General features: G+C 33.3%; 1 protein-coding gene and 1 pseudogene across 10 annotated transcripts in view; both read left to right on the top strand.

Moving 5' to 3' along the window:
* Nucleotides 1-22,380, top strand: part of LOC145247326 (uncharacterized) — a 489,868-nt gene that overhangs the window by 301,115 nt on the left and 166,373 nt on the right. The gene's annotated exons all lie outside the window — the stretch shown is intronic.
* LOC145247671 (U2 spliceosomal RNA) lies at nucleotides 17,103-17,236 on the top strand (annotated as a pseudogene).

Genomic DNA, 22,380 nt, shown 5'->3' with positions numbered 1-22,380 from the left:
TTTCCGAGATTCCGTCCCAATAGTGTAGAAGCGCCTAACTTTTAAATAAATAAAGCTTACTTCCGATTAAAAATGAAAGTAATTTTATTTAAAAGCTGCAACAATAACAATTAACTCTAGAGTTATAAAAGGCATACGTTTTTACCACGGCGAGTTATTTCAAAACATAAAGAAGTGTTTATTTAATGTACCGATTAATTGCAAATACAATATGCAATTTAACACAAAAATAGAAATCTTTCTAGGCTGAGGCAGCATTTACTCAAAGTTAACTTTTTTTTTATGCGGATAATTTTGAAAATTATTCGTTAACTTTTTACTTGATTGTCTAAATTGTATTTTGACCTCCTCCCCAATAATGTAAAAAAAAAAAAAAACTTTATAAAATATATCGTCTCTAAATTGGATATATTTCTGCCCGTTTTTTTTCTTTTTCTTTTTTTTTTATTATGTTTTTTTTTTTCAAAATTGATTCGAGTTTCCAACTTTTCCCATTGTTCAGAGAAATTTTATTTTATGGATGGGTTAATTTAGTTGAGGTAGGATGTTTTAATCGTTCAATATGCGTTTGTTCCAGCTTAAAAAAAAAAAATAAAAGATCTAAATTATTAAGAGGGCTCTGCTGCTGCCCCTTAAAAATGCAAATTCTCCATTTTTAGGGCGATTTGCATTTTTTATGTTTAGTCCTTCTGCAGTTTATGAACCATGTTATTTTCATATGATTTTCAAATTTTATTCAATTTTTACCACTTTTTTTGTTGTTGTTAAGTTGTAATATGAACGTACAGAATAATTAGGAAAGGCTTCCCCCTCCAATATTAAAAATGGGTTTCTAAATAAAGTTATTCTTTCTGCACGGTCTGTAAGTTGCAGAAGTAGGAAATGTTGTTTTAAGTGTTCACCCCATGGCCTACTATACATTATTATTATAGTAGGCCATGTTCACCCCCCCCCAGTTTTATTTGAAAGAGAAGGCAAAAAACTATTTTATAGCAATTTCTACGTGGTTTTGATTTTTTTTTTTTTACTGTGTTTTAGCCAAACACGAGCATTTTCAATAATTTAAGTTTTCATCTCACTCGAAAATACCTTCCCTCCACATCATTTTCTCTCTCTCTCTCTCTCTCTACACACACGCACGGTAGCAGGGAGACCCGACCTTTTCCCTGTGTGCCTTTCTTTCGTTCTGTCTGTGTGTGCCTTTCTTTCGTTCTGTCTGTGTGTGCCTTTCTTTCGTTCTGTCTGTGTGTGCCTTTCTTTCGTTCTGTCTGTGTGTGCCTTTCTTTCGTTCTGTCTGTGTGTGCCTTTCTTTCGTTCTGTCTGTGTGTGCCTTTCTTTCGTTCTCTCTCTTTTCTCCATTGTTCTCTCTTTCTTGCTTTTTTTTTTTTTTTGCTCTCTCTCTTTCTCTCTATTTATTTGAAAGAATTATTCAGGCGTTAACTAAACGCCAGGTTAGTATTTCAGACAATCTAGGTGACAACATTCCTTGTCGCTTTATTGTATAAATTATTTCTGGTATGAAAACCTATTTTGGCAACAAAAAGTACAATAAATCTGCTTTTACTCTTCAGCGCAAATATATGTGAACGCACCTTCATTCCATTATCGACCCTAAATCTCTCCATTCTTCTTTGTGATAATTTCTGGAAATATTTAAGAAAACTAATTATTTGTTAGCAGCTTTTTATGACATGAAATTATTTTTATTTCTTTTTCTTATTTTTGTTTTATTTCTCTTTTTAACTGTTGGGTTACCACTTATCAAGGTTAAGGGTCACTCGAGGATAGTTTGTTGCAATGGAATGATTCTATACATCGTCAGATGTTATTCGTATATCAGTCCTTTGCATAAACATTGTTCATGTTCTCTGATTGGCTACCAGATGCTGTATGTAGAACCCAATTTAGGTGGCTTTGCAAGAGGGTCGGCTGCAACAAAAACGGACAGTGATGAGTTTGTCATTGTGATCCGCATCCAACCACTGTGCCGAACGTTGTCGGTTGTTCTAGAGGATCCACTTCTCATCACAATCCGCTCGAGAAATGGGTCGTTTTTGTTGCGCAGAAGACGCTTAAAACAACGTTTTTTAATTTTTTTTTTTATTATCGTTCAATTCATGCGGCACCCATTTATCTAACTTTTTTGACTTCCCTATTTGCTTTAAATGGCGAACGAACGACTGTTGAGTGGTCGACCTCGAGTTCAACAGCAATTTCTCGTGTGGTTTTGCGAGGATCGGCTTCAATTAAGGTTTTCAAATATTCGTTATCAACTGCAGTCAGCCGGCTGTGATTGTCTTCATCTTTTCTTGAACCAACATTGTGCCACACGTTTGTTAGTGGTTCCTGGGCCAAAACGCATCATTGATATCACAAGTTGTCTTGGCAACTTTTCAGCTTAGTTTGAACTGGAACAAGAAAATCGTGCGGATTTAAATTTTGTTCATGCTGTCGAAAAGCATGCAAAAAAAAAAAATGAATGAAGAGATTGAGAACGGTAATTAATAACACGATTCGATAGAGCAAAAAAATGCGCTTCAAAATGATATATAACATGGCTATATATATATTATTCCTTAATTGGAATTCGTTTTTTGAGATGAGCATTATATATATTAATTTATTTTTATTTCGGACTATTAGTCTCATCTTTATTAGTTGTTGTTTTTCATGTTTTCCTATCCGTCGCGGTTACCATCTGACGAAGGCCAGAGGAATAGTTGGCTGAAACGTTGTGAATAAGAAACCAATAAAAGATGAAAAACAGCAACTAATAAAGATGAGACTAGTAGTCCGAAATAAAAATAAATTAATATAACATGGCTATATATATTAATAACTTCATTCAGAAATCATATATAAAAGTAATATATCGATATTGTTTTTGCAGTAATCTAATATGAACTTTGCATGTTTATCACACAGATAAATTGACTGGACAATGCCATTAAAATTGACTGGACAATGCCATTAAAATACTATTAAAATTAACTTTTTTTTTTTTTTTTTTTCTTACAACTATCTAAGACAATTTTATGGATGAATCTTGTTAATTTCATATTTATCATAAATATCTTATCATTCTCTTTGAGATTATTGATTTATTAAAACAATACGTGCACTATTTTATATCTTCATCTTTGTCAAACTCTGAAACGTGTGTCGACATAAATGATTTCCAAGTCTAAGAAGATGCACCTAAAGAAGGCCGGAGGTTACATCAGCCGAAATGTTATGAATATAACAACCAAGAGTAATTTGTACATTTCTTATGAATCTCGGCATTCTATTGGTATCATTGGTTTCGCCAATATCATTCGAGTTGAAATTATTTCTAGAAAACTTCATATTTTCAGTGAAAAGACTGCGTGAAATTTGCCAACATTGTACTCTTTACTTATATATAAAAGACACTTTGTGTGTGTCTGGGCCGATTTTTTTTTTAGAATTTTCGCACACATGTACCTCATGTTCCTGGGAGTGTTTTGTATCAATACTTTCGAGCAGTATCCATAATCAATAATCAAAAGAAATCCTATTAAAGAAAGAACAGCCCAATTTTTACCAAAGTTAGCACTTTTATACAGCCTAACATCACAAGCTAATCTTAGAAATTTCGTCACCGCACAAGCAGAAGGGCCAAGTGTATAAGCTTCTTTGATAAGCCAGGGACACATTCGAAATGAATGTTTCTGTTTAGAGCACAGCTGAACCGTTGTACTTGACTTTTAAAAATTTTAAATTCAAGTCATTATATAAAATTAAAAGTAGGTTTTCTAAAGTGCAATGTAGACTACAAGTCACTGGAAGAAGGCATGTAAAGCTTCCTTTCTGTGCACTGTGGTGGGTTCCTGACTAGAGCAGGCAATCGATTGATTTGATTGATGAATGGGCGATTTCATCGATTTTGATGACAATTATTGGAAGTGTGAAACGTTCGTTGATCCTCATTCAATCCTGAACAACGAAATTAGTAATATAAGTTAAAATTTAAAAAAAAAACAAAAAAAAACAAATGAAGCATGCATGGTCCCCTGTGAGTGCACAGTGAACAAAGCATAAACAAATGACTAAGTTCATCACCCCCCCCCATTAAGCCCCCAAAGTCCTCAGGGACGTCAAATCCTGGTGAAAATGAACAAACTGTGCAGTTTTAGACCTTAACATATGTAAATTTGAGTTCTGCACCATGCAATAATAGAAATGACTAACTCCATCATTTTCCCCACCCCCTCCCATTTAGCCCCAAAAGTCCCCAAGGCCTTAAAATATGTAAATTTGAGTTTCGCACCATGCAAAACTGCTAAATAGACATACACAGGAAATTTGGGAAAAATATGGTAAAATAGTCCCCAAAATAGTGTTTTTATTAGCCCTAAAATAGACCCTAGGGCACTACTAAGAGTTATCGCGAAATATAGACAAACAAAATTATATAGAAATCAATTAGTTACAACTTTTCATAAAGTTTTATAAAAATCTAAGGTATCAATTTTTTTAATAAGCTGAAAAAGTGTCAATTTTAGCCATTTTAACTCGAAAGGCACCCCTAGGAGGGGCAACTGGAGTTTTCCCGGAAAATCCGTTTTGTTACTGTTTTACTCATATCATGTTTAATGTTTATGCAAAATTTCAAAAAATTCCAAGAAAAAGTTGAGAAAAGTGCGAACGGACAAGGGTGAATTTACAGGTCCACCCTCCTTTTTGTTGGAGAACCAAAAAGATATATATAATCAAATAACTAATCAAATGTATCTCTTCTGACTAAAATTTTAAACTGCATAATTGTTAAGTATTAACTTAAAAAGAAATATCATTTTCCTTAGACTGAAAAAGGCATGTATTGGTCTTGAGACGGAAGGTGACCATGACAATTTGAGAGGTAAACAAAAATGCGTTTCACATCACATAGTTTAAATCTTCACACCTCCAGCTTCTTTTACATTACCGTTTAATTTGTAAATTGTTAAATGTGTGAATCGTCATGCTTTGTTGTCCGGTGATCATGTTTGAGTTATTAAACCAATAGCAAGTATCATCAGAGAAAAATACTGGCGACGAGGTGTTAAATTTAAAAGTTCACGTAAATCTTTTTTGGCTACAAAATTTAAAACTTATATCTGAAACATCGGGAAGTTTCACTGGATGTCCTGCTGGCTCGGCAGGCTGTGAGCTGGATCAAGGCGATGGAGAAACGCTCATACAACCAACTCCATTATGAAAAATTAGTTTATAGATACCTGCTAGAAAATGTATGCCACTTAGCGTAGCGTATTTGCTAGTCCTTTTAAATTATTCTGCTTGATATTAACGTAACCTACACATTTTCTTTTCTATAGCTAAAACTGAACGGCAAACACTTATTTGTCCCCCGACAAAACGAGGGTGGACCTGTAAATTCACCCTTGTCTGTTCGTTTGTCCACACTTTTCTCAATAATTACTCCTTGGAATTTTTGAAATTTTGCACGAACATTAAACATGATATGAGTAAAATGTAACAGAACGGATTTCCTGGGGAAAACTCCAGTTGCTCCCCCACCCCCACCCCAAGGGATGCCTTTCGAGTTAAAATAGCTAAAATTGATACTTTTGTGCTTATTAAAAAAAAAATGATGCCTTGGATTTTTATAAAACTTTCTGAAAAGTCGTAACTAACGGATTTCTATATAATTTTGTTTGTCTATATGTCATAACTCTTGGGTGTGCCCCAGACACTTTTTTAGGGCTAATAAAAACACTCCATTTTTGGGACTACTTTACCATATTTGTCCAAAATGTTCTGTGTATGTCTATTTAGCAGTTTTGCATGGTGCTGAACTCAAATTTAAATATGTCAAGGCCTTAGGGACTTTTGGGGCTAAATGGGGGGGGGGGCAAATGATGTAGTTAGTTTTTTTTTGTTTTTTTTTTTGCATAGCGCAGAACTCAAATTTACATGTGTTAAGACCTAAAACTGTACCGTTTGTTCATTTTCGCTAGGATTTGACGTCCCCTGGGGAGTTTTGGTGCTACATGGGAGGGGGATGCTGAACTTAGTCATTTTTTTATGCCTTGTTTACTGTGCACTCACGAGGGACCATGTATGCCTCACTTGTTAAATTGTAATTTTTTTTCTGCAACCCTTTATTGACGCTAGGTATATCAAGTATTTTGATATGCGTAAAGGTATGCAGATGGTAAGAGGAAACCTGTGAAGCGTTTGAGAACAATTAGGTGTGTGGATCAGATGGAAAAATGTTTAGCAAGAGTGAAACGAATTGGACAAAAGAAGGACTCTAGAAGACGGTAAAACATGAGAGGGCGGGGGGGGAGTAGTGGCTGATCTGACAAAAGTAGAAATTGAAGAGCAGCAAAGACGCTTGAATGAATTTACAAAAAGAAAAAAAAATGAAGGATGGAATTAATAAAATGTAAGGAATCCGTTTCTTTCTACTCGACAATAAAGAGAAAAGAAGGTAAAAATGCTTATAGTTAAAACGAGAGAGAAAAGTGGAGGGAGGGAGATAGCTGTATATAAATTTATATATTTTGCTCTCTCTTCGTTTATATAAATAAAACAGGTGTGTGTCTGTCTCTGTGTAAATATTTAACTGATAAACTCTTTGTCACATCACACTGAAATTAACAAGAAATCGTAATCGTACACCAAGGATGGTTTGTAATGAGTAAAATCTTTGGATAGATGAATAACACGTACAGACGAATATCAGCAATTAAAATGCAAAATGTTCATTTCAACTTGCAGACATATTTCTATCTTTCTGCGCATGCTCGAATTCAATTAATTTCTCTGAGTCGTTTAATATTAAATCTTTCTTACCTATCTCTTGATAACTACATTGGTAGGAGATGCGTCTGAAATGCTAAATATTTTGGTTTTGATTCGAGCGTATGGTATCGAAATTAAAAAAAAAATTTTTTTTTTAACTTTTGAAATCATTACTATATCATTCAAACACGATAGTGTTTGAATATATGGTTAAGTGGTAGTTCTAGTCATTAAGAACTGCTTTAAAGCTTCACTGCTCACTCATTTTTCGACCAAATTTCAAACAATTTTTACAGTTTATAGATCACCTTCTCAGTTATATTGTGAAAAAAAAAAATTAAATTTTCGTTCAGTAAAATAAAGTTATGATGAATTTTCCGCTGGTCAAAATCGTAAAAACAATGTAAGGCCGTGAGCGATGCTTTTTATTACTGGTTTCCATAGCAACATCGTCGCTTCAGCAACTACTGTCGAGAAAAGAGAAGTAACTCATAAAACAGACCGAATGAAAGCATGAAAGGGGGATAATTGGGCATATTGTATTGAAAGCAGACGAGTGCCATACATTGTTATTACATATGTGTTTATTGGTGCAAAAAATAAGAGTGAAATTAAACAAAGAACAAGTTAATTTATTGGAAACCTGAAAAAATCATGGATTATAGAAAAATGCGAGCATGAAAAGAAATATGGTTAAGTTTAAACATGGAAAAGTAAAGGACTAGTTGGTAAAACTAGAAAAGAGCAAGATATTCTAGTAAAAAAAAAATAAATTCATAACTTAAAATATTGCAGCATTAAGAATTTTTTTTTAAAAATTCAATTTATAACATAAAATCAATTCTTAATGCTGCAATATTTTAAGTTATAAATTGATTATATTTTTTACTAGAATATCTTGTCCTTTTCTTTTCCAGTTTTAACAACTAGTCCTTTACTTTTCCATGTTTAAGCATAACCATATTACTTTTCATGCTCGCATTTTTCTATAATATTAGATATGATATAATATTCGGTAGAGAGTTGGCCCTATTATAATAAATATGAAATCTGCATGAATTAAAATGTTTAAAAGATTTTTAGACCTGACAATGCCAGGTGTTCCCCGCTAGTGTGTGTGTGTGTACATTTTTCCTATGCAATAACTCTGTCGATTTTCAATCTACAGACTCGAAATTTCATATACAGAGTACTGAGATTTGAAAAAATCTTTGTAATCCGTTTTCGGACAGAAATTTGGCTGTTAAGGAGTCAAAGTTCAACGATTTAACCTTTGAGAACTACTAAACTCCTCCGCCAATTTTGAGCCCAAAACAAATGTTAAGGGGGTCATAATAGGGGTCAAAGTTAAAAAATTGAGACCTTTTGTTTTTTATTTATTTATTTTTTTTTTTTTGCTCAACATACACCCCCAAACACCCGAGCATCGCCGGGCTGAAATGTTATATATATATATATATATATATATATATATATATATCTCCTCTCATTAGTTATCATTCCAAAACCAAAAACTGCATTTAATTCACGCTCATAAGCTTGCATTCATTTTTTATGAAGTATGTCTTACACGTGTTTCATTGAATAGTAGAAGACCGCTAAACAACTCATCTGAGACAAATGTTTCTCAAAACAAAAACTATTCGGAATTTTTTTTTCTTATATTGAATGGAAAACATACAAACAAAAACAAAAAAAAAACACTATAGTCACTTTTATTGTAATCATCTTATCACTAATACACGAAAGAGAAAGATTGTGGCTTATGTGACGTTTAAAATTTCTAATGTCTCAAATTTCAAACAATATCTCAAAAGTGCCAATATTATTTCAGTTGCTATGTCACGTAAACCATGTGTGACACAAAAAAGGCGTTCCATTGAACTGTTCATGATTTATCATCGTTTAGAGATTCTTTTTATATCTCTGACAGAAAAATGATTGAAAGAGAATTTTAAAAACGCTTGGCAAGGACTTTAGATAGCCAAAAGCTTGCTCCTTCATTTTTTCAATATACCCAACCCTTTTCTTGACTTTTTATCAATGATCTCCCAAGTGACATACTTAGATCATTCGTAGACATTTGTATAGACGACACCATAATCTATGGCAACACTTCAAAGGCTGACAATGACCAAATGCATCTAAAACCAAGCTTCTTTCCTTTCATCATAATCGCTCCCCCCTCATCACGCTCCAATTGAAATAAATGGTTGTTGTCTAGAAAGTTCCATGTCTTGACAACCAAACCAAACACCATGAATAAATATTTGAAAATATAAAGAACTTGAAGCATAAAAACTTTTTTGAAATGACTGGATGCTGCAAAACGAAACAACCAAACCAAAGTTGTCCATGAATACATGGAACATTATCCTGGAACCAACACGTTGTGGCCTCAGTCACAAAGCAGACAAAGAATAGAAAAGATCTTCAACTCGCTATTTTTTATTGTACAATGACATTTATTTCCTCTTTCTCTTGTTACTGCTGTAACGTCCCTCACGTGATCGTCTTCTTGAACGTTATCCTTGATCGTTCTCTTTCCCGTGTTTATATTTTTCTTTACAAGTGATGTCATTTCGCATGCATTTGCAAACACTTGTCTACGCTCTTTTACAAAAGTATAAAGAATTCGAGGCATAAAACTTTTACAAAAATGACCAGATTCAGCAGTAAATAACCCAAAAAGGGTTGATATGCTGTAAAGCAAAACATCCAAACCAAACACTAAGAATAAATATTTGAACATATAAAGAACTTGATGCATAAAACCTTTCACCAAAATGATTCGGCATACACTAATCTGAAAAGGGTTGATATGCCATAAAACAATCAAACCGATCCTCATATGCACTGATTTATTTATTTATTTTTTTTTTTTTAAATCCTCACCTGACCTTTTATCTTACCTCCTAAGAAAGTAAATAACAACTTCCTTGACCTTTTGGCTAGGAGTAAAGTATAGTATCTGTTCTGATACTGCACTTCATCTTTTCAGTCTCCCTAGACTGAGGCAATATTTTATTTTAATCTCAATCCATAGTGCACCTTTATTTTGGGGAGTGGGGTGGGAGGAAGCAGAATTTTTTCCTCACATTAAAAATCGACCTTTCCTCTAACTCTGCCCTCGTGGGGAGGCAAGTAAATAACTCCAGCCCGCTGTGAAAAAGAAATTGGCGATCTCTAGTTTCGAGTAAACAAACCTTCCAAAATATATTTAATCTCAAACCCCTGACCTCACACTCGCCCATCTTACTACTACTTTTGTTATCCATAAATTTATATATTTTTTTTGCTTATTTATTTTTTTGTGTATTTATTTTTTATGGGCGGGCACTTATTGCATTCTATTTTTTTTATACATTTATACTAGCAGGCCTACCCCCCGGCGTTGCCCGGTCATAAGAGTTGCTTAAATATGGCATTTTAATTCATGCAGATTACATATTTATTATCGAGACAATTCTCTATCGATTATTATATTGCACCTGATATATTTTAGTGAGATCAAAACTATATATATATATATATATATATATATATATATATATGACTTGGGTGCCATCAGCTAGAATCGAAACCAAAATATACAACTCTCCACCCCTTTCTCTGAGCCACGCCCATATATACATATAATTCACCCATCCTCTTTTTTTTTTTTTTTTTTTTTTTTAAAGATAAAATTGCCCGATCGTCGAAAACAAGGTTCAAGGAAGCAAGGACGGCCGGACAGTCCAGAGTTTTAGTATATAATTTCATGTCTGTTTTATAAAGGATCCTAAAAAACAAAATAATGCTGCTTGACACTATTTCAAAATCTTAAAGAGGCATTGTCTTGAGAAACAATGGATATCCTCTGTAATGGTGCCTGTGCTCGGATTCTATTGTGAAGCAAATGTTATGCAATTTCCAACTACATCTTCTGTAGACGAGTTTTGAGTCCAATGCCAAGGAGATATCTGGCCCTGTCGGTGGGGCATTAGCATGCGCCAACTGCCCCCCCCCCCTGCAGAGGGTAAAAGTCCCTCAATGGGGGTCCTGGATATGACCTTAAACTATATCCAGTGGTGAGGCCCCAGCTTGTGGGCTTTGGGGAGTGTGGAGCAACCCTTTAATTACCATTGCTCCCAGGTCCACTCTGACCTGGAGTGGTAGTACTTGTTAGGGTCTCAACTATGGGTTAAATAGAAATCGACTTGAAAACAACAAATATATTCTATTAAAAAAAATTTTTCTTCAAAATCTTTGGATTCGGCATTAAATAACCCGAAAAGGGTTGATATGCCGTAAAACAACCAACCAATCAGTGAATTGTCAAGTATCGGTTAACAGCAAATTCTTGGAGATGTAAAGTCTGTAATTTACCATGCGCATTGGACTGCTGTTTGCAATTAGTTGATGGTTAGAGATGGACATGTTCAAAAGATGGATTTGGTCGTTTACAAAACAAAAACAAAAATCCCTTTTGAGGAAAGCAAATTTTCCTTTATAATTTTACTAGCAGGGCTACCCGGCGTTGCTCGGGACCGTATAAACAATGAAAAAACAAAAGCAGATATTGAACATATGTTTGATTCTTAGGGGAGAGGAATCTTTCATCTCTATGTATTATTTGTTTTATCTACCCTAGGACTGGTATTGTTCATGTTTTATCCCTAGCATAGGTAATTTACAGCATGTATATGAAATTGTTTTACCTTAGGGAGAAGAGAACAGGTAATATACAACATAATGTGTCTATATTACATCCCTGGCAACGCCTAGAAACCAGCTAGAACATGTATTTCAGTCAATCTTTATTATATCCTGGGCTATGCCGGGAAACCAGCTAATTTCTTATTAGTGACTTGACCACCAAAATACCTCCCTAAGTGTGTCCTTTCTTTTGAACTTATTAGATATAGGTATCTAGAAATGTGTGTGAAATTTTGTTGAATGCATTGTTCACTATGATTTTCTTATTGTTCTACACAATATCAACTGTAGCGAAATAACACAGTAAACTTAGTGTAGTGTTAGAATAAAGAGCAAAGGAAAAAATTAGAATCATATTCTGTAATTGCAAATCTAAATTTGCTAGCGTGTACCAGTATTTGCCAGGTTGTGGAAATTTGGAACTTATAACATATGTAGTGGCCTTTTCCTAGATACCTATTGCTAAAAATTATACTTTCATTTTGTTAGAAAAATCTCTCTTCGGATGCCCTGCATCATTCAAAATAAAAACAAATATTTTTATAATTGTTTCAGTATATTGCTACACAATGTGAAAGTTTTTAACGTTTGTAAAAAAAATCATGAATGTGCTTATATTGCAAAAAAGAAAATATCAGTGCACAGTATTGAAAGTGTTTGAGATTCAAAAGTCTGTAACATTTCTACTAACTTCATAAGATGTCATGTGAGAAACTGAATTGAATATCAAGACATTATCTGAAGCGTTTTTATTTTGGTGTAACATATGTGTTTACAGTGAACCTTAACTTTTAATAAACAGATTGGTATGCAATGACATAGGCTAAGAATCTTTAACAAAATATATATAAATTGGAAAAATGTGTGAACAAATGAAAAAAAAATGATCCGCTCCACTTGATGACATCAAGCACAGTAATATTTTAGTGAAGAAAATATGAAATTGATGTTCAGTGATTAGTTTGGATGAATGAGAAAATGTAATTGTTTGATGCATAAAAATAACTCAGTAGCTGTATTTGATATTAAGCAGCAAAATATAGTGATTTGAATATTTGGGAAAACATCAAACCAGATTATGTAAAAAGAAAAAAAAAGATGAAATTAGAAAATATATATTTTATGTTTATGAGTTCTGCCAATCAAAATTTTGTGGCAGAAATTGGGTGATTACCATGCAATTTTATTTTGGTAAAATTCTTAAATTATTAGAATGTTTATTATAATTTCTAATTAGTGACTTGTTATAATCAAAATCCGCCCTAAAGAGTGTCCTTTCTTTTATTAGGTATCAGAGTAGGTATCAAGATTTCTACTTCTATACAAATGTGATATTTCAGATCTGTACATAAAAAATTTGTTGAATATATAGGTTGAGAATTGTTCTGTGTCGCTCTCTCTCACACACACACGCATTCTCACTTTTATAGATATAATAGATAGATTACTCTAGATATATTTCCATATGTATGAATACCCTATATACAAATTTTCAAATCTGTAGATAAAAAAATTTGTTGAGTATATAGGTTGAAAATTGTTCTCTCTCTCTCTCTCACACACACATTCTCAATTTTAGAGATATAATAGATAGATTATGCTAGATATATTTCCATATGTCTGAATACCCTATATACAAATTTTCTAATCTGTAGATCAAATATTTGTTGAATATATAGGTTGAAAATTGTTCTTACTCTCTCTCTCTCTCTCTCTGGCTACCTCACACACACATTCTAACTTTTATAGATATAATAGATAGATTATGCTAGATATATTTCCATATGTGTGAATACCCTATATACAAATTTTCTAATTTGTAGATAAAAAATTTGTAGAGTGCATAGGTTGAGAATTGTTCTCTCTATCTCTCACACACACACATTCTAACTTTTAAAGATATAATAGATTATGCTAGATATATTTCGATATTTCTGAATACCTTATATATAAAAATTTGTTGAATGTATAGGTTGAGAACTGTTCTCTCTCTCTCTCTCTCTCTCGCTCACACACACACACATTCTCACTTTTATAGATATAATAGAAAGATTATCCTAGATATATTTCTATTTGTATGAATACTCTATATACAAATTTTAAAATCTGTAGATAAAGAATTTGTTGAGTATATGGGTTGAGAATTGTTCTCTCTCTCTCTCTCTCTCTCTCACACACACACACATTCTCACTTTTATAGATATAATAGATTATGCTAGATATATTTCCATATGTCTGAATACCCTATATACAAATTTTCAAATCTGTAGATAAAAAATTTGTTGAGTATATAGGTTGAGAATTGTTCTCTCTCTCTCTATCACACACATTCTCACTTTTATAGATATAATAGACAGATTATGCCAGATATATTGAAATGTGTCTGAATGCCCAATATACAAATTTTGAAATCTGTAGATAAAAAATTTGTTGTATACATAGGTTGACAATTGTCCTCTCTCTCACACACACACACATTCTCACTTTTATACATATAATAGATAGATTATGCTAGATATATTTCTATATGTCTGAACACCCTATATACAAATGTTCAAATCTGTGGATAAAAAATTTGTTGAATGTATAGGTTGAGAATTTTTATCTCTCTCTTTTTCTCTCTCTCTCTCTCGCTATCTCACACACACGCATACTGACTTTTAGAGATAAAATAGATAGATTATGCTAGATATATTTCCATATGTCTGAATACCCTATATACAAACTTTCAAATCTGTAGATAAAAAATTTGTTGAATATATAGGTTTAGAATTGTTCTCTCTCTCTCTCTCACACACACATTCTAACTTTTGTAGTTATAATAGATAGATTATGCTAGATATATTTCCATATGTCTGAATACCCTATATACAAATTTTCTAAACTGTAGGTAAAAAATTTGTTGAGTATGTAGGTTAAGAATTGTTCTCTCTCTCTCTCTCACACACACACACACACACAAGTTCTCACTTTTATAGATATAATAGATAGATTATGCTAGATATATTTCTATATGTCTGCCTACCCTATATACAAATTTCCAAATCTGTGCCCAAAAATGTGTGGAATATATAGGTTGAGAATTGTTCTCTCTCTCTCTCTCTCTCACACATATTCTCACTTTTATAGGTTATATAGGTTGAGAATTTTTTGCTCTTTCCATCACTCACATTCACACTTTTATAGATATAATACATAGATTATGCCAGATATATTTACATATGTCTGAATACCCAATATACACATTTTCAAATCTGTAGATAAAAAATTAGTTGAATATATAGGTTGAGAATTGTTCTCTCTCTCTCTCTTTCTCTCTCTCTCACACACACATTCTCACTTTTATAGATATAATAGATAGATTATGCTAGATATATTTCCATACGTCTGAATACCCTATATCCAAATTTTCTAATATGTAGATAAAAAATTTGTTGAATATATAGGGTGAGAATTTTCCTTCCTCTCTTTCTCTCTCTCTCTTTCTCACACACACACAAGCTGAAAATTGTTCTCTCTCTCTCTCTGACTCTCTCTCTCTCTCTCTCTCACACACACACACATGGTCATTTTATAGATATAATAGATAGGTTATGCTAGATATATTTCTATATGTCTGAATACCCTATATACAAATTTTTAAATCTGTAGATAAAAAATTTGTTGAGTATATAGGTTGAGAATTGTTCTTTCTCTCTCTCTCACACACACATTCTCACTTTTATAGATATAATAGATTATGCTAGATATATTTCCAAATGTCTGAATACCCTATATACAAATTTTAAAATCTGTAAAGATAGAATTTGTTGAATATATAGGTTGAGAATTGTTCTCTCTCTCTCTCTTTCACACACATTCTCACTTTTATAGATATAATAGATAGATTATGCTAGATATATTGAAATATGTCTGAATACCCTATATACAAATTATCAAATCTGTAGATACAAAATTTGTTGAGTATATAGGTTGAGAATTGTTCTCTCTCTCTCTCTCTCTCACTCACTCACTCACTCACTCACTCACACACACACACACACACATTCTACCTTTTATAGATATAATAGATTATGCTAGATATATTTCCATATGTCTGAATACCCTGTATACAAATTTTCAGATCTGTACATAAAAATTAGTTGAATATATAGGTTGAGAATTGTTCTCTCTCTCTCTCTCTTCTCTCTCTCTCTTTCACACACATTCTCACTTTTCTAGATATAATAGATAGATTATGCTAGATATATTTCCATATGTCTGAATACCCTATATACAAATTTTCTAATCGGTAGATAAAAAATTTGTTGAATATATAGGGTGAGAATTGTACTTACTCTCTCTCTCTCTCTCTCTCTCTCTCTCTCACGCACACATTCTCACTTTTATGGATATAATAGATAGATTATGCTGGATATATTTCCATATGTCTGAATACCCTATATACAAATGGTCAAATCTGTAGATAACAAATTTATTGAATAGATAGGTTGAGAATTGTTCTCTCTCTCTCTCTCTCGCAACCTTACACACACAACCACACGCAAACATTCTGACTTTTATAGATATAATAGATCGATTATGCTAGATATATTTCCATATGTCTGAATACCCAATATACAAATTTTCAAATCTGTAGGTAAAAAATTTGTTGAATATATAGGTTGAGAATTGTTCTCTCTCTCTCACACACTCACATTCTCACTTTTATAGATATAATGTATAGATTATGCTAGATATATTTCTATATGTCTGAATACCCTATATACAAAGTTTAAAATCCGTAGATAAAAATACGTTGAGTATATAGGTTGAGAATTGTTCTCTCTCTCTCTTACGCACACACACACACACACACACATTTTCACTTTTATAGATATAATAGATAGATTATGCTAGATATATTTCCATATGTCTGAATACCCTATATACAAATTTTCAAATCTGTAGATAAAAAATGTATTGAATATATAGGTTGAGAATTGTTGTCTCTCTCTCTCTCTCTCTCTCTCTCTCTCTCTCTCTCTCTCTGGCTACCTCACACACACACATTTTCACTTTTATAGATATAATAGATAGATTATGCTAGATATATTTCCATATGTCTGAATACCCTATATACAAACTTTCAAATCTGTAGATAAAAAATTTGTTGAGTATATAGGTTGAGAATTGTTCTCTCTCTCTCACACGAAACTGTGCGCTCGGCTTCTTCCCCCCCTTCCCACCCCAAATGCTTGGGAAACTGTGCACTGTTTTTGTTGGTTTTCAAGCTGCCTCTTCCCCCCCCCCCCCACACACACACACAGTTTAACAGTAGTAGGAGGTCAAGAGAAAGAGGGTGAGAGAGAGAGAAGAGTAAGTTGGTGAGAGAGAGAGAAAAGAGAAAGAGGGTGTTGGTTTTATATTTTTATTATCGTCTAATATTTTGAAAGCTGAATTTCTAATAAAATGTGCATCTATAGGAGATAATGCCTGGGAATGTGTTCCCCCCCCCCACAGTTTAACAGTGGTGTGACGTCAAGAGAAAGAGGGTGAGAGAGAGGGAAGAGTAAGTGGGTGAGAGAGAGAAAGAGAGAGAAAAAAAAGAAAGACGGTGTTGGTTTTGTGAAAAAAGTTGTTATTTACAATTGTTCGCATTCTTGGCCTTTTGGTCAAGATCAAAGTGTAGTATCTGTTCTTCAGATGCTGCACTTCTATTTCTTGTTCTCTTTCGGTGGAGGAGAAATCCTCCACGACTGAGACAATTTTTATTTTTGTACCTTTTCTCCACGTTAAAAAACGACCCTGGTGTCTAACTGTCCCGTGGGGAGGCATAATAAATAGGTATAATTGTTCGCCATTAGTGGATGTTGACGTCACGTCACGTGACATGACTAAGCGTTTTTTTTTTTTAGTATGAATAACATTTTTTGTTTTAATTATAAAGTCTACACTTAATTTTATAGAAAATGATGTATATATAATAGAAAAAAAAAATTACTGGTTTTGTTGGATTCAAGTGGATCCCCCCCTCCAGTTTAAGAGATAGCAGGTCACGTGGTAATATAAAAAATGGCTAGCGTAAATATAAAGATCGGTTTTTTTATCGACGAATATTTTGAAAGCTGAATTTTTTTTTATTCCTGTACATTTTTTCCTGATATTTTTCGTTAAAACTCTTGTATAAATACTATTTTTAACCAGTTAAATACGTTGGAGACATTGTCATGGAGTTTAATAATCTCTAGAACAAAGCAGAAGAGAAATTACAAAAGTATCGGTAAAACAAAGTGTTTGTTTACATTTGTTCGCCATTACTGGATGTTGACGTCACGTCACGTGACATGACTAAGCGTTTTTGGATTATGTAATATTAACATTAAAATGACAGGTTTTTTGGGGGGCCCCCCTAGGAGAGAAATGATCAGTTCACCCCCTTTTAATGGTCCGTTTGGTGTGGAATTTCGATATTTGTCATGCGGGTGATCAAGGTTCAATATGATACATAATTTGTCAACTTTGGTTGTGTCTGTCAAAAGTTTGAGCTGACGTCACGTCACGTGACACGTATTGAATAACGTTAAAATGACAGGTTTTTTGGGGGGCCCCCCTAGGAGAAAAACGATCAGTTGACCCCTTTCTACTGGTCCGTTTGACGTGAAATTTCGATATTTGTCATCCGGGTGATCAAGGTGCAATATGATACCAAATTTGTCAACTCTGGTTCCGTCTTTCAAAAGTTTTAGCGTTACAAACAAACATACATACATACATACATACACACCGATTTTTGCCTTTTATATATATAGAAGATATGTAGATGTCTAGTAGATGGTTAGTAGAAGAAAAAAAAAAAAACTAAATCTATATATTAACACGATAGAATGTGTTATTTTTTTTTTGTGTCACGCTTACATCCGGGTCGTTTAATTGTTATGTACTTCCATTTCTTGTCATAAGTAATTTTACCAAGATTTCTTTCAATTTCAGTTTTTACATAAACTTTGAGCAGCCATTTTCATTTATAGGCCACTATGTCTACACATGATCGTTCTAAGACTACATTTAGTCTTGCCCGTCTTTAATCGGTGAATGAGAAATTCTTCTAGACTGAGGCAATTTTGATTTCAGTTTCCTTTCGGGAAGCTGGATTTGCTCTGCAGCAAAAATCGACTTTTTTGCCTAACTCTGCCCTCATAAGACATGATGACACGCATAAAAACGTAAGAACATTATTATAGATGTGTTTGAAAATAAAAATTCATGCAAAAAAAAAGTCTACTAGAGATTGCGAAAGAAAGACACAACACCCTTCGATTATCTTGTCAGAAAGTTGTTTAAAAAAGGGGGGGGGTAAAATTTTATTATACTTTTAAGTGAAATGTATTTTCATAGAACCACCTACACAATTTGGGAATTATTTATTGAATTCGGCTTAAGTATGAAAAGGCGTTTCTCCATGGTTACACCCATATGAAATATTGCATTTATAAATAAGTTAACAGGATAATTTTATGAAATACTTGCTTTCTATTGAAAAATATTATCATATAAAAAAATCTACAGAAAATTGTCTAGTAGATGGTTAGTAAAAAAAAAAAAAAAAAAAAAATTAAATCTATACATTAATACGATAGAATGCGTGTTATTTTTTTGTGTCGCGCTTACATCCGGGTCGTTTAATTGTTATGTACTTCCATTTCTTGTCATAAGTAATTTTACCAAGAATTCTTCATAAGTTTGGATTTCCGTTTCGATTATGAATGAAGGAACTCCCTCTCCCCCCTCTCTCTCTCTCTCTCTCTCTCTCTCTCTCTCTATATATATATATATATATATATATATATATATATATATATATATATATATAGTTTTTAGTTCGGTTTTGATTCAAACTAATGCACCCAAGTCATATGGATATATTTTTTAATTTTTGAAATCGCAACTTTATAACATAAAAATCGATACATCATTAACTCTATAATAATATATACGAAATCTGCAAGAATTAAAATATCATATTTAAGCGTACTTTACGACCGGGCTTTGGCGGACGTTCGTGCTAGCTTAGATAAATACTTCTATAGTTTTAACAAAAAAGCTACAGAATGCCAACATCAATATATTACATATGAATGAGTTCCCTGTGAAATTTCCACAGGTCCCGCTAGTTTTTAATATTTGTGCGTTTTTTTTTTTTGGGGGGGTGACGTCATTTTAAATCTTTATTTATGAAGAGATACATTTAGGGGAGTTAAGGCTTAAGCATTGACGAAATTCATAATGACGGCCAAATTCAGGCTATGGATAAAAGTTGGATTTCATAAATAAATACAAAATTACTGGATTAATTTTTGTAAATTTTCGTGAACAGTATTCTTTCTATTACAAATGAGTACTTCATAAAGGTTTCTTATTTTCTTTTAGACAGAAATATTTCATACGGGTGTAACTATGGAGAAGCGCAGATGAAAATATTTAGAATGTTAATTAAATAGTTAAGCCGAATATTTGTCATATTTATAATCACGTTTATGGATGTCATGAAAAAAAAAAAAGGATTAATGCCTCAAATAAACAAGCAATTAAGTTTAAGCATAAATATATTTATGTCGAAATCGTGTTTTAAACCGATTTATCATCTCGTCTGTCAAAATATGACATCAACCACAACGATTAATAAGAGGATTCGTAAAACGTAAACAAATATTAACCCACATTATTTAAATTTTTGAGATGTGGATTGATAATTTGCATTATTTGGACTACTGTTCTCATCTTGAGTGTTGTTCTCACATGTTTCGGATGATGTAACCTCCGACCTTCTTCGGGTGTATCTTTTCAAACTCTGACATCTGCATGGAAAAATGGTTTTGTTGAAAATTTCTTGCAGGTTCCCAAAGTTTGAAAAAATGCATCCAAAGAAGGTTGGAGGTGACATCGGCTAAAACGTTGTGAGACTAACACTTGTGAGAATATTTTGATTATTCGGACTATTGGTCTCATCTTGGGTGTTATTTTCACACGTTGTGGCTGATGTAACCTCCGACGTTCTTCAAATATATCTTCAGAAACATAGCTATTGTTTAGCAATTTTGTTTGGTATCTAAATATACATATAAGCCTGACGAATTCTTACGAGAATGAAACACAGAATATTCTGTGTAGTTTAATTGCCATATATATTTTCATAACTTACTACCTAGATCTACCTATGTATTGAGCACTCTTGAAGTAAATACTGAAAATTTACGTATAAAATTATATCTTCTCATATTGTGATTAAATAAATTAGTCATATATATATATATATATATTGACATAAGCCTGATGAATCCTAGCGTGGATGAAACGCGGAATATTCTGTATAGCTTAATCGCCATATATATTTTATAACTCATATATATATATATATATATATATATATATATATACGGCTCTCATCATAAAGAAGCTGCCTACTTTGACAAGCTTCTGAATCTGACCTTCAATCCTGACCCGAAATGGAAGAGCTATATCAAATCAGTGTCAAAAGTTGCCAGAAAAATGGTTGCGTCATTCTACCACCTCAGAAGGTATCTCGTTCCCGACGCAATCCTTTATCTGTAAGAGCCAGATAAGTCCTAGAACGGAGCACTGTTGCCATATTTGGAGAGGAGCTGCTCTGAGCACCTATCCTGTCTTGACAGTTTAAAACCTGCTTCGAAACCTAGTAGATGCTCTTTTCTTTTCTCTACAGAAAAGACGCTGACAGCCTCTCCTGGTTCTATCATTATTTTCATAAATGCTCGTCTGAGCTCCAATCCATGGTTCCACCATGCACGGGTCCTGCTAGTAATTAAAAAAGTGTAATTTACAGAGAGGCGAAGTGGCCACACAATTTTATTAATATATAAATTATTGCATAGTATATTTGTCGTAATAAGAGTGCTCAATGCGTAAGTAGAACTTAGTAGTTGTATGAAAATAGATTTATTAGTCTCTCTACGTTTCCCTTCCCCCTCTCTCGCTCTCCGTTTCCCTCCCTCTCTCCTTTTCTTCCTCCCTTTGTTTCCCCCCTCTCTGTCTCACCCTCCCTCTCCGTCTTTCTCGCTTCACCTCTTTTTCTCCTCTTTTTATTTTTGATTACAAGTGGTCAAAATTACTTACATAGTAATATTTGTATTTATTTCTTCTCTCTCTCTCTCTCTCTCTCTCTCTCTCTCTCTCTCTCTCTACTACTTGAACTGTTTTTTCCTCTCGTTTTCTTCTCTTTCCTCTTCATTCTAATTAGACGGAAGAACACGTGACTAACTCTCCTAAGTCTTGCTTCCAGACATATTCTTTCCACGTGTTTAATTTCTTTCTGTGCCCCTCCCTCTTTTTTTTTCACTCGGCTCCTCTCCCCAAATAGATAGAAGAGCAAAGATTATCTCTGAAGCTTTGTCCCTCACGCCCTCCAACCTCATCCTGACTTACAAAGGTAAACCAATCAAACAATGTTCACACTGAAAAGGCTAATAACTGACATTAGTATTTATGACAGTAGATAGTCATTACGTACATGTATAAACTCCATCAAAATGGTTTTATCGTTTTAAAATGTCAGCAACTACACTTTAGTACAGTTTTAGATAACATCAAGTCTTCTACAGACTGTAGATAATGGTGTATCCCAACTGATTGCCGCGCAGATGAGTGGAGTGATAGGCCCTGCTACAAACGACTTCCACAGCAGTATTAGTTTACTAATGACGTGTCACACAGTGAGCTATCATGCATTAACTTGGCTTTATGAGCACCTCTTCATCGTCACTATTTATAAAACAAACAAACAAACAAAAAAAAACCTTCGAACTTGCTCTCGGTCGGTTTTCTCAAATCTTGCTTTCTTCCTACGAAATCAGTGTTTCGTCAATTTTCTTTCCCCAGACGTTGGACCATGTTCTT

The sequence above is a fragment of the Euprymna scolopes genome, chromosome 25 (genome assembly GCF_053919585.1).
Source record: "Euprymna scolopes isolate OS-2025 chromosome 25, ASM5391958v1, whole genome shotgun sequence".
NCBI lineage: Eukaryota > Metazoa > Mollusca > Cephalopoda > Sepiida > Sepiolidae > Euprymna > Euprymna scolopes.
Note: the sequence above shows the minus strand (reverse complement) of the source record. Positions and strands in the feature narration are given on the sequence as shown.